General features: G+C 28.9%; 1 long non-coding RNA gene across 1 annotated transcript; it reads left to right on the top strand.

Moving 5' to 3' along the window:
* The first annotated feature begins 6,433 nt into the window (after nucleotides 1-6,433).
* Nucleotides 6,434-8,021, top strand: LOC129915553 (uncharacterized). The gene is made up of 3 exons (XR_008772320.1): nucleotides 6,434-6,506; nucleotides 6,651-6,739; nucleotides 6,817-8,021. It is a non-coding gene; the product is annotated as an uncharacterized LOC129915553 (long non-coding RNA).
* Nucleotides 8,022-12,671: the final 4,650 nt, after the last annotated feature.

Genomic DNA, 12,671 nt, shown 5'->3' on the forward strand with positions numbered 1-12,671 from the left:
ATTTGAAAACCATGTATACACAAATTTGAATATATAATCACCCCTTGATGGCAAAATTTATAACGATTTCGACAAAACGGATAAAATTTTATATCAATTAGTTCCACAGAGATGAGAGATCATTTTTGTCAAAAATAGTTCTTTAAGAGCAAATATCAACAAAACTGAATAATTCGAATATTTTCTGACAGTTTTTGATATTTTGCCAATGTTTGACACTCGTTTCCGAAAGCTTAGAACGTATATTATTTGAATCGTTTATTTCAGAAACAGCATAAGTCCATTTCTCCCAAAAAAATTTTTTTTGGAGATTTCTCATTTATGATAGGGGTACGTCCAATATGACATACCATAAGCTTTTTCGTCAATAATATAATATCCGTGGTGTATAACACAATCTTTGCATTTTTTATTAATTCTTTAAAATATTAGGAACATTTTGTAGTATTTTTTGTATTAAAAAAATAAATAAATTTAAATAAATTAAAACTTTGAAAAAAAAAAATACAAAGTATAGATTTTCAAAGGAAAGCTTACTTAAATCCACCTAATCCTTTGTATAGTACATAAAAAACTTGTAGGTGTCCAGTATGCTTCAGCTTAATGTAGCCTGCGGGACACCGAATGTTTTTGATGCTGCAAACCCGCCCATTTTGTTTTCATTAGCAGCTTCAATGGCCCCCGCATCGCCTGAACTATTGACATATTTAGAGTAAAAATTTAAAAAACCAATAACAATTTCTATGAAGTTGAAGGTATGTCGTTTTTCACACATTAGTTTTCACACATTTTTATACAAAACACTGTTTTAAACCCTGATTTTATAAAAAATATTAATAAGTTTTTAACTTTAAATTGTAAACTGTCGTTATACCCATTAAAATATTCAAAAAAGCTACATTCAACACCCAAAATAACAAAATTAGTCCAACCCCATTAAAAATAAAATAGCTCCTATAAACGCACTTTACTTTATATTTTTGGTTTGGGGCTGTCAATTGAGTTGTTATTGTGACAGAATTTCAAATTTCATTGGTTTCACCTACTGAGATAGGAGATAGGGTTACATGTGGTACACATTTCAAGTTAAGGCTGGTATGTCATATTGGCCGTGTATGTCATTTTGGACGTATTTCCCCTAGTAATTCATCATATGGAAAAAAAAATCAACTATGTCAGACCCCCCCAAATACGAAAATTGAAAGAAAATGGTTCAAAATATATGGAAATAATTCACCCGGTGACAACATTTTTGACTGCTGAATACATGACTTTTTACCAGTTTTAAGTTATTTTGGCAGCAATCTTGTCACGCACACCCTTTTGTTATACATCTTTAAAAAGGTAAGGAATTACTCTATCTATATCTTTTAAAATTATTAAAATTGAACTCAGGGTTCAAAAGTTATAGCCAGATTTCTCGCGGTGGTAGCGTTTTTAAATGTTGAATATATGACATTTTAGCAGTTTTTAATTATTTTTGCAGCCATCATGACACACAAGCTTACAAATTATGCATCAATGAAGAGATAACGATTTACTCTATCTACTGCTATTTTATTCATTAAAATCAGAAGCAGGGTTCAAAAGCTATAGCTAGATGAAAACAAAAGTTTTACCAACAAAATTTCGTTTTGAGCAGAAACGACATAAGTCCAGTGACTTTAAAGGCTTAAAAACCCCCTAAGACTTGAAAAAACGTTTATATTTTTAAGGTTTTTAAATGCGTCTTTAGCTATATTATAACTCGGCATACTATAAATTTGAAGTGTTGTGGAGTTTTAACATAAAAAACAGTTTTTTGTTGCTCCTGAAAAGTTTGTGCTCATGGATTTATGCTGTTTCTGAAATAAACGATTCATTTATAACAATCTTGTTATATATAATAATCTTGTCGTTAAAAATAACAGTAGAACTGGTAAAAAAAGAAGAGTATGGTAGTACAAAGATGTCAAATGTAGTACAATTCTCTGGTAATTTCATTGATTTTGGATATAATTTAATTATTTAACATCAATTTCACCAAATTATCATCGGAGTGGTTATTTCAATCATCTTTCTCTGTGTTCTTAAAAAAAAAACTCATATCCCTATTATAACTGATTTTATAACTCCTTCTCCTATTATAACATCGACTCTGTCCACTTCTTTGGCAGTCCATTCACTAAGTTTCCTATACACTTATCACTACTAATTATTTATCCTGCCTTAAAGTCTCCTATTTTATTCCGGATCGAAGAAAAAAAAAAAAAAAATTGACTAATGACGAAGGATACTAATATTTGCCTACGCGATATGTATCAGTACACGGATCGTGTCCTTTGAAATGTTTGTCGGATATTAATGTCACAAATTAAATAAATCACAACACCCAAACAACGACACCGAAAACAACCTACTCCCTTTTCAGTTCACACAATCTTAAATCTGTATCCTGTCTTTCCTTATATAGCAAAGCTTTATCCTTGTCTGTATATTTATTTCAAGGTCCCTCTTCTATACTCCTTGTGCCAATAAGTGACCCACTATACTTCTTAGCCAGAGTCGATTTATCATTCTACGAGAATTTCCAATCCATAAGCGCAATAAATTTCGACATTTTTTTTTTTTGTCCTCTTTCATTTTGTTGTTGCTATAAGGAATAGAGGTAGGAATATATTCCAACTTGTGTGGTTGCCCACCCGAATGTGTTTTAAGCCGGGTCAGGTCAAAATTCACATAAAGGAATTTATCCATTCAAGTATGCACAATTCGATTAAATTTCCACCCCCTTAAAAAAAAAAACTCTCTCACTCTGTGGAGTAGATAGCAGCAATTCGAGGAGACAAAAAGAACATATATAAAAAAGGACTATACCAAAAGTTTATATTTATATTGATTCGATTTGATATATCCTTGGGATGGTCTCTTTTTTTTTTTTTGTTTGGGCAAAGGCAAAACTCTGTTTTCTTGAATCCTTGAATGTCGTGTCGTGTATTGTATGCTGTCGCATTCAATTTGAAGTTCTTGCAATTTCAGACTTTAACTCTCACTCTCAATGGTCTTGGTCTCTCTGGTATATAAATGCTTCAAGGATATGTGTCTATAGTCTATTGATAAATTGTGATTGGTTTTCGAGACAGTCCTCTTACTTTGTGGCTTATGTGTGTGTTGGTGTTGGTGTGGGTGTGTGCTCGTCGTTCTTAGTTATTGATTAAGTTTTGGGTTGACGGTTAATGGTGTGTGATTTATTAAGTGTTGTGTGCTGTGGTATTTGCTGTGCTAAAGATTTCAATTAATTATTATGTTTTCCAAAAAAAAAAAAGGATTCAAGGACTTTATTGCAACAATTTTTCATTTTGTTGAAATTCTATTTCAAGTTAGTTATTTGCATTAAATTTTGAAGTTTAATCTAAAAACCTAGTCTTTATATGAAATTCTTGAGCTAATAAAGTTCTATTGTAATATTAGCTTCCATTTTGTTGGCAAAGAAATATAAAAATCCTATAACATAATTTTTGCTAAAGAGGACTTCAAAAAATATACCTAAGTGCTCTTTGTAGAAAAAAATATATCAAAATGAACATAAAATACCTTTGTGCATTATACTTGTACTTAATAGTATGCACATACTCGCATATTTTGTAGGTCGTCGTCGTGCGTTTGCATTAGACGTGTACCTCTACTCAACACATACATACGCGTAAGTATATATAAAATTTATCCCTCATGCGATGGAAAAACGTAAGTTTTTAATGAGTTCCCTAAAAGCATATTAATAAAGTTTCACATTGCAAAAGGCTTTTTGCATTTAGTTAGCACAAAAATGAGTTAGTTCACTTGCATTATATACCTTGGAGGCTTTTGGGGGGATGTAAGTGAATTTAAACTTGAACTGGATGCCAGGACATGCTCTAGTTTTGATTTGCATCAAAAATTATTTATGCATAACACACACATAGTCACCTCAATGGAAAGTAACCTATTTACAGGGAGAATGAGTGATTGTATGAAATTGAATAAGTTAATATTTTAACTTAAGGACTCTTTAAAGACTCGTTTATATACAGGATGTCCCACAGTCAAAGCTCCAAATGAAAACCATGGATTCCTGCGGTAATTTTAAGTCGAAAAAGTTAAGGAATTTTCTTGTTTTCGTCCCGTTTTCGAGTTATGACGGTTTTTATGATTTTTGCTCTCTTTTCGTTTGACTGGCTTTATCTTTGCCAAACTACGCCAAAATGGAATAAAGGAGTCTACTGATTTAATGAAACAGTGCTGTAACTGTATAGCCATAAAGACTTGGTGGTAGTACCTTCAAGATGTTGTTACCTATTCAAAAATTACAATATACATAAAAGCGATACAGTGCGTATTGAAAAAGTGCTTTAAAAATGGAGACGTGATTTCTTCGGACGATTACATGCTATTGCCCTTGAAGAAAACAAAAATGATATGGACCATAAATGTCTTTCACGGGGGGAAATTTTCCTCAAAAACAGTGTTTGAAGTTTTTTTTTGCATTTAAATAAGGCTGCCGAGTACTTTTGTTGTTATTTTAGAGATGACATCGAACATTTTTGAGATACAAGAAATTGTCAGCTATATTTGGTGTATAGATTAGCCTTTTAGTGTAATTGATAAGTAGGCTAGTTTTTATGAATTTTTGTCTAGCTTTAAGATAGAAGTGTTTTTTTTTTTTTTTTATTTCAATAGAGTTGCAAAATTTATAGATATAGGTATATATAAGGGTGGGTCAAAAAAAAAAATTTAAATTCTTCTTTTTGATTTGGTACTCCGAAAAATCGATTGCTAGACACCTCTAGAATATACACACCAAATATGAGCTCTTAATATTAATGGGAAGGTTCTCCGCTTCGCAATTTTCCATTTTTACATCAAGCTTCTACAAAAAAAAAAAAAATCATTTTTTTTAAATCGACTTTTTAGCAAATTTCTTTACATATTCTTGTAGGAAATTGAACGCTCTACAAAAAAGGCCTTAAACACATTTTTCGTTTATCTAACCGTTTAATAGATATTTGAGGTCCAAAAATCAAGAAAATCTTTAAAAATTCGTTTTTTGTTCTAAATTTTGTAACAAATTAAAAAATTATAATCATCAAACGCGCAGGACATATTCTTGTAAGAAAAAGATTTTTCCACAAAAAAGGTCTTGATAACTTTTTTCATTAATCTAACCATTCTAAAGATATTCGAGGTAAAAGTTAAAAAAAAATTATAAGAACATTTTTCACTTTTAAAAATTTTGCAGTTCACTAAAAATTTATTTTTTTCAAATTAACAAGATATATTCTTGTAGGACAGGCATGTCAAACTCAATGGTTATTAGGGGTAAAAACAGGGAGATGTAAATTTTTATGGGCCGCAAGAAAAAGTTAAACTAAATTTTTTTATAAAACAGATTTATAAAAATAAGAAGAATGATAACATGGTAGTAGGTGGCTTTCGTTTAGCATTTAAAAAAATTTGTATTTGATCAAAGTATAAAGATATGACAGAATTAGCCAAGTGACAATATTTCCTAAAAAAACTGCCAACCCTATTTTTTCATTATTATTAAACACCTATCATTAATCCATTACGACGTGACGGTCGTACCAACAATTTTAAAATTAGTATTAGTATGGAACTTGGTCACTGTGGCGTATACGTACTTTTTTCTAGTTTGACAATTTCAGGTGTTAACAAAGAATTAAGGCCATTTTATTGTCAAAATTAATGAAATGGTCTTGTAGTATTTACTTAATACTATTATTTTAGATTTTACTTTGTTACATATTATTTATTGTTTCAGATTAATTTTATAATTTTATCAAAAAAAAAAGTAAGTTCATTGAATTTCATTTCAAAATATATAATTTAAAAAAAAAATAAATATTTAAACGTTCGTGAGAACAGCCACTTAACAAAATCATTCAATAAAATATTAAAATAAAAAATCAAAATTATTCAATGTCACCAAGATGCAAATAATTTTCTTTTTTGCTATAATTCGAGTGGCGAGTCTCAAGTATTTTACTCAAGGATCAGCATTTCGTTTATAAATCATGACATTGAAAGCCATAATAACAGCTTTAAATTTCTTAATGTTATGTAAAATTACTCCTTGGACTTGATTATATAATTTTGTGTTTGGTCTCATGATGACAATGGCAATCATTTTCAAAATTTTCCCAACATTCATCAAATAATAAAAAGGAGAAAATGGGGTAAGTTGGCCAAAATTCTATTTTTTAGTTATTTTTTTTTTTTTATTTTTTATTTATTTAAAAAAAAAAAAATTTAAAATGCCATTCGTTTAAAACCCAACCTTTATTAAAAATTATAACAAATATTTTTTTTTTCTCAGATCTTTTAAGACTATAACTTAAATAGAACATTGCAATGAATTAAAAAAAAAGAAGGTTTCCTGTTTTAAATAAATAAAGGAGCTCATGTGGAAATTTCAACTTGCATCATTTCAAAAAACCTCCCATTCTCCCTTAACAAGTAATTTTCATCAGGTAAGACATCTTTTTCTCTTTCTATTTTGTCTGCAAAAAATGTAATACATATTTCTTTTAAATGAACGTTTTTTTGTTCCTCTTTCCTTCCTTTTTTTTAAACTTATCCACCTTGCTGTTTTATATCTTTCACCATCTCTCTAGGTTTTTGCCAAAACGGTGTGTTTTTGTTATTTCAGAGGTTTAATGTTAATTCCCAACACGCAAACCTTAATGCAAATTCAACCATCATCGTGAGTTTATGTTTGTTTTAGTGTCGTTTTTTTTTTTTTTGTACCTTCTTTCTTTGAATTACAATAATTTCCCACAGCAGTACAGAGCTTTATATCCAAATATGAGGAAATTATTAAGACAGGATTATGGAAGTGGAAGGTGGTTTTTTCAACCTGCTGTTAGCTGGCCACAGTTTAAAAATCACTTTGTTAGTTATTAGGATGATTTCTTGGTGGGGGCGAGTCTTAGCGAAATAATTCCCCAAACACAAATAAAATAATCAGGGTCAATAGGTCGGCTTATGCAGATGAAAATAAAATAAAATTGTAAACGATTGTTGTATAAATTCTTCAATTTTATTTTGAGGACTTTTAGCTAAGGCTAAATTACGAGCAAATTAAGGTTATTTAAGAAATTTCTAAGGAAGTTTAAGACGTAATTAAGAAGAATGGAAATAGGCCTATTGTTCTCATAAAATTATCAGGCCCACTTTCTAGACAAAATGACATAAACCTGAATCAATATTCATATCAAACATGACCAATTAGCACAAAATCTATAAAGCTTTTACCAAAAACTATGTTGTATCTTTGGCCTTGCAAAGAGATTTTTTTCTTGTTCTAATTTTTAAAAGGATTTTTTTTCTATCAATTGCACCAGACATTTTTTAAACTTCATTCTCATCCCTAAAACCCCTTCCCAACAGAAAAAAAAAAAAAGAATTACAAAAGGTAATAGAATTTATTTGTGTGTTCTAGAACTGTCAAAAGGAAGTGAATAAATGCCACATTATTTTAATCTGTAATCCTGAATGAGATGGATGACTTTTTATAGGAACACAAGGATTTTACAAAACCAAAACATTAAAAATACGAGACGAACAAACGCCTATAGCCAAAGAGTATTAGATGTAGAAAATTTGTTTTTTTTTTTTTTTGCTTTATATCCGTACATACGTATTACATATATTTATATATTGCTTTGGGGGAATAGGAAATAAAATAGAAATAAAAACGCCTTTTGTGTTTATTTTATGAAGTACAAGGACAAGAAACAGAGGTTTTATCACATTTCTTTTTTTTTTTGTATTTTTTATGTTAAAACAATAATGGTGGTTTGTTTTTTCTTTTTTTTTTTTAAGTGTGTCATAAATCAAATCAAATTTAATACCAACAAAATATACGATAAAGTATTTTTTAAGTCGAATCGGAATGAAAGGTAGGTACACTCTGGATGATTTGATAAGAGCCATTGTTGCAATATTAAAAAAAAAAATCTATCCACATATTTAATGTTAAGTTAAGGATTCAGCAGAATAATGCGAAAAAAGGATTACAGGGTATATTATTTTAAGAGCTCGCAGTGGGTACATTTTTTGAGTGAGAGGCAACTGATTTATATTAATGTTAAAATAGGTCAACATTGTGATGATGAAAACAATCGTCTGCCAGCATGTTTTGGGGCCTTGGTAAGAACAAACCACTTAAAATTAGACGCATCCTGCAGTTTTAATATCTGCAAGAGAATTTATTATTAAGGGGTAATAACACCTTGTAAACCATGAAATCGAGCGTCATATTCATCGGCGTATAAAACAAAGAAGAAATATTATTTTCTTTTGGTGTTTGTTTAGTTTAATTAAGTTTATTAATAGGTAACAGAATAGGCTAATGTAAAATTTTTTAATGATGTGAAATTTTTTAAATGGCGGTGTAGTTCAGGATGATAGTAAAATCCTGTGCTCCCATCGGGCGACCAACTAACTACTACAGTTTTTAACCGATTGGGCTGAAATTTTATGTGGATCTTAAAAATACTATTCTCTAGTGAAGTAAAAATTAAAAATTAATTTTTAGAGAAATGGCATTAGTTTGAAAAAATTATTTCATTCCAAAAACAAAATTCATTGAAAAAAAGACCATAAAATCGTTAAATTTTAATATTTCAGCCTAATCGGTAAAAACTGTAGTAGTTAGTTGGTCGCCCGATGGGAGCACAGGATTTTACTATCATCCTGAACTACAACGCCATTTAAAAAATTTCACATCATTAAAAAATTTAACATTAGCCTATTCTGTTACCTATTAATAAACTTAATTAAACTAAACAAACACCAAAAGAAAATAATATTTCTTCTTTGTTTTATACGCTGATGAAAATGACGCTCGATTCCGTGGTTTACAAGGTGTTATTACCAGTTAATTTTTAAAGAAACATGAAAAAAATTAAATTACGAAAACACCATTAAAAATGGGTTTAAACTCCAAATAAAGTATGCCATTAGATTTGTATGCTAATGCAAAAATATGTTTGTATTTCTATTTCAAATTGTAGGAGCTGAACACAGGGGCCAACTGCATGAATTCTTGGCAGACATAAAAAAAAAATTGGGGGAAATAAAAAAAAAAGTAGCTGGACTGTATAGGTACAGTTAAATATCCAAACTATGCAAACTCGTGATAATTTTGATAATACTGTTTGCAAGTTGACCACGTTATTCGTTTGAACTATTGTGAGAATTGATTTTATCAGCTGCGATTAAATCGAAAAAACGAACAAGTGTTCAAGTCAAATTTGTAGTACTGCTTTAATTTTTATATTTTTTTATTTAAATGGATTTAGCCCCACCATGGTTTTTTAACGATGTAAAATTATAATTCTGTGTAATTAAATACAATTTTGGTGATTTTTTAAAAGTTGAGAGTAGTTTTGAAGAAACAATTTTGTTTTTCCTTTTTTTTCATCTAAAGTTTTAATTATTATCACATCAATTTATGTCTTCGAAATAAGTCTAATTTGTTAATATATTATGTGTTCTTGTGGGAATATCAATAAAAAGCTGCGCATATTTGCGCTTTTTAGAAAGTTTGCTTCTCGAATGGGTTAGGGTCTTGACTTAAAATAATATTTTTTTTTTTTTTTAATGTATGTTTCTATGGTTTTTTTGTATGATCAGGTTCAAATGATACTTTTATTATGAGGCGAACATTATTTGGGCATATGAGGCATTTAGGCGATGTCATGGCAACAATTCAATCTTAAAATTTGAAGAAATTCATTTGAAAAAAAAAAAAAAAATTTGCATTAAAGCATAAAATATTATTATATAAACACTAGATATGTGCTTTTTATTCATTTTCCAAAAGTTTAATACCATAAAATAATTTCTGCCAAGAATTCATGCATTTGGCCCCAGTGTGAGCCATTAAAAAAAAATATTCCTTCTTGCGCGACCTTTTTAGTAAAATGAATTATACTATATTTTGTGGGCTATAGGTCTTTTTTTGAGTTCCTTCTTATTTCAATCAATCGAATGAATGAAATAAGAACGAACTCAAGAAAAGACATAATTATAGTCTACAAAATCTAGTAGAAATCGTAAAAATAAATTTTCAAAGCAAAATTTTGTATGAAATTTTGAAAAAAAATGTATATCCATATATTAAAACAAATTTTCAAGAAAATTCATACATCCTCTGAAAAAATTGAATTTTCAAAAAAAAAAATGGTTTTTTTTTTGTTCCAAAAATGTTTCCGAATTTACAAATTAAAATTACTAAAACGCTGTCGTAAAAATTACCTTAAAATCGATTAAGTCTGTTGAGAAAGAAAACAATCAAGAATAAGGTTCTATGTCAATTAGTATTCAAAACGGTTTAAAACATTTTTTTTTTTTTCATTTCAAAAGTAATATCTTTGGAATTTAAATCCAACTACCTTCCTAACGTTTTTGTAAAAATAAAAATTGGAATAAATATCCTAAAAAAACACAAGTATGAAATTTAGTTTTCTAATGATATATCACAAAATCGTGAATTGCTTTCACAATTCTGATAGCAAGTTCAAATCGAAGGCTCCAACACCTATGGAAAAATGATTGAAAATACTATTTGAGGTGATTTTATAACTTTTAAATGCTTTTCTTTTTTAGATTATAGGTACCGTCCCTGATTTTGAATGTTTGATTCAAGCTAAATAAAAACTAAGAAGCTTAAAACTATAAATAATAATCATAATTAACATTTCAATTACATGGAGAAAAGTGCTTAGATTCTATTTTAGACTTAATCAACTGACATGGAGTGTTAAATAAAGTCCATGCAAGATTGATGTCCAAAAGTGTTCCGCTATATCCGCGTGGTGTTTTAAATTTTTCTTAGATGCTGATTTTTTTTTTTGTCTGTGAAGAAATAAAACAAACATGTTTCATAATGTTTGAATATTAGTTATTAAAAAATACGAGGTGTCACTTTCGATAGCTTTGCCGCAATTTAATCGATCTTTATTATTAAATTTAAAGCAGTTAAATATTTAAACAAAATTTAAATTTAGGATTTCATTAGATTTAAGTTTTTAATGGTAACTTACAATACTTATATTGTAAAATTGAAGCTTTTTCAGTTCTTCAGTTCTTCAGTTTTTTTTTCACCAAATGAAGGTTTACCTTTTAAAAAATGGTATTATTTAGTAAGCTATAAATTATGATTAGCTATATTTTAATTAATTTTGCAACCAAGAAAAGTTCCCCGTTACCCCTTTTCCTGCCTTCTTTACATAAACAATCGTTCAATGAGGTCTCTATGGTGTATACGTACTATTTTTTTTAAGGTTTGTTTTGTAAGAAGCAGAATTTAAAAGGTTTATCCAACTCGTTTCCATCAAAGATTATAAAAAAAAAGTCCTTATAACAACAAAGATGATTTATCATTCAACTTTCAAAACAAAATCAAGAAAAAAAAAAAACAAATCAAGGCAAGGAAACTCTAATTGAATCACTCTTTTCCTTTTTTTAAACATCAATTTATTTTTCAAATTGCTTCAACAAAAAACAAACAAAAGATACAATACTCTCTCAAAAAATATATTGTTTTTTCTTATTCAATGCAGTATGGTAGATCAGAACAAAAGCCTTACAATACGATACAGTACCTGCATACATATTTTGAAACATCATCATTCGCATGACTTGCACGTCATACGGTTCAACTCAATTCCTCTTTATATAACTCAATCAAATTCCATTCTCCAGTGTGCCTGTGCCTATATCCAACATATATTCAACATTTAGTGTTTCATTTCGTGTCAGTAGAGTATTGATGCCGTGCTACGAATAAAAGACTCACTTCACAATGAATCCACACACATTTAAAGCAAAATAACTGCATTAACATTATTATGCTTCAGTGCCTTCGATGTCATCGCGTATGCATTTATCCTTAAATAAATGTCCTTTCATTGTTATTTTTCTCTTTTTATTTATTTCTTTTTTTTTTTTTTTTGTTTAATTTTGTGACAATCATTTGGGGAAACTACGATGAATGAATGACATCAGAATTGCACCAAAGTCTTTATATGAAGTCCTTCCTCCGGCCTTGGTAGATTAAAATAATTGTTGAATATTGTATACGAGTATGATTCGAATCAAACTATAACGAAGAAAGGTAAATTTAAATGTTTTCCTTATTATGTGTATGTGGGCATTGTTCAGATTAAATGCGACGAATAAAAGAAATTATTTCATGGGATTTGAAAAATATGCAGAGCATGTGGAAGAATATATTGGGCTTAAAGAAGGCTTTCATTAATTCTTCACAGCTTTTTCTTTGAGATACTCAACATCTAACTTTTTTTTTTGAGTAAAATCAAAAAATTAATGCAAAATCGTAGATCTGTTTAGAAAAAAAAAATCAAAGTGTACCAACGTTGCAGGAAGAAAACAGATTAAAAAACTAAAAATTCTTTTCGATAAATTTTGACTTTAAAAAAGTTAATTTGCTTTTGTTGCTCCATTTTGAACTCCATTTTGTCGCTTTTGAACCTTTCTTATGAATAAATTAGAAAATTCTTTTGCTTAGGTTAAATTATAAAACCAATGAATAAGAAGGGTTGCTTTTAAGCAAGGTTGAACTTTTTTTTTTAGTGTGTTTTTTACTTTATTAATCTACTACATTA

This window comes from Episyrphus balteatus, chromosome 3 (assembly GCF_945859705.1).
Source record: "Episyrphus balteatus chromosome 3, idEpiBalt1.1, whole genome shotgun sequence".
Taxonomy (NCBI): domain Eukaryota; kingdom Metazoa; phylum Arthropoda; class Insecta; order Diptera; family Syrphidae; genus Episyrphus; species Episyrphus balteatus.